Raw genomic sequence first — 1,645 nt, 5'->3', positions numbered from 1 at the left:
ATAGGAACATTCAATAGAAGATAAAGTTTTTGTTTTAGTGTTATTTTTGTTATGTAATTCTTTTTTGTTGTCACTTTTTCCTGAATGGAATTGTCCCACTCCTGGAAATCTAGTTGCCTTCTGAGTGAATAAAGCCAAATGAAGAGAGATGGTTTACTGTTGCCCTCTGCCTCTCAAACCACGTGGATAAAATCTAGCTTCAGTTTGAACAAAACAGAAGCCCTGATGTTTTCAGTTCGACATCTGCTGTGGAATGTAATTATAGCATTGATGTCGGCTTAATCTGATCAGTTTTCACCGTGGCTCTGTCTCAGCGCAGGGCCCCCGCTTCCTAATCATTTTACTAGTCAATCAGTCTTTGCCACGTTCCATTGAAAGTGTACGATTTCGTTTCTCAATTCATCACATCTTATTGTTCTTTATTACTTGAAACTGTAATACCACAATACGATTTTTCTTTTTCTAAGAAGGTTTAAAAATGACTTCTAAAATTTATTTCAGAACAATCCAAGAGGTTTAACTGTAATTAATCTATGAATCCCCCATTAAAAATATGTGCAATTTATTGATACTAATTCCTTTGAAAAAGCAAACAAAAGTCTACTTTAAATAAAATTACACTTACACTTCCTTTCTGTCCTTTTCCGGTCGTCCAAGATGTCAAAGCGAGGACGCCGTGGGTCCTCTGGTGCGAAATTCCAGATTTCCCTGGGTCTTCCGGTATACTGGAGCTGTGATCAACTGTGCTGACAACACAGGAGCCAAAAATTTGTATATCATCTCTGTGAAGGGGATCAAGAGACGACTCAACAGACTTCCTGCTGCTGGTGTGGGTGACATGGTGATGGCTACAGTTAAGAAAGGCAAACCAGAGCTCAGAAAGAAGGTTCATCCGGCAGTGGTAATACGACAGCGGAAGTCATACCGGAGAAAAGATGGTGTGTTTCTTTATTTTGAAGATAATGCAGGGGTCATAGTAAACAATAAAGGTGAAATGAAAGATTCTGCCATTACAGGACCAGTTGCAAAGGAGTGTGCAGACTTGTGGCCAAGGATTGCCTCCAATGCCGGCAGCATTGCATGATTCTCCAGTATATTTCTAGAAAACATTAAAACATGTGTGATCCAAAAAAAAATAAAATAAAAATAAATAAAATTACACTTAATTCGTAGTAATTTCATTTACCAAAATAGTAATAAATTGTGATATAAACTAGTGGTAGACAACTGTTATCTTCCAACTGCCATATTCCTTCCTCTCCCATGCTTCCTCCCACCTGAACAAAATGTCGTTCAACTGCAGTGTCTCAAAATGCTGTACATCATTTTCTGAAATTTCTTTGCAGCCAAGTTATGGGCTTGTGACCCAATTTTAGCAGATAAGACCCAGAGGAAAGACTGCCAGGGAACTTCTGAGAAAATTTTCCTTCCTTTAAGTAAGAAATGCAGGAGGAAAATATTCATCTTTTCTGACAAATGATGTCATCTCTACATGCGATGCCTAAACTACAGCCATACGCTTATATCCAAAAGGCATAAATACATTTAGGGTCTCAGACAATACTCTGAGATTAGAGGACGGAAATAAAGAAAGGTCTGAACCCTTCATAATATTACAAAGCTGTGAAGCTAATCCTGAAGCACT

The 1,645-nt window shown here is 38.1% G+C and overlaps 1 pseudogene across 1 annotated transcript; it reads left to right on the top strand.

Annotated features, from left to right (window-relative positions):
- Nucleotides 1-583: 583 nt before the first annotated feature.
- Nucleotides 584-1,102, top strand: LOC128590484 (60S ribosomal protein L23-like; annotated as a pseudogene). The gene has a single exon (XR_008381283.1). The product of XR_008381283.1 is annotated as a 60S ribosomal protein L23-like (transcript).
- The last annotated feature ends 543 nt before the right edge of the window (nucleotides 1,103-1,645 follow it).

The sequence above is a fragment of the Nycticebus coucang genome, chromosome 7 (assembly GCF_027406575.1).
Source record: "Nycticebus coucang isolate mNycCou1 chromosome 7, mNycCou1.pri, whole genome shotgun sequence".
NCBI lineage: Eukaryota > Metazoa > Chordata > Mammalia > Primates > Lorisidae > Nycticebus > Nycticebus coucang.
Note: the sequence above shows the minus strand (reverse complement) of the source record. Positions and strands in the feature narration are given on the sequence as shown.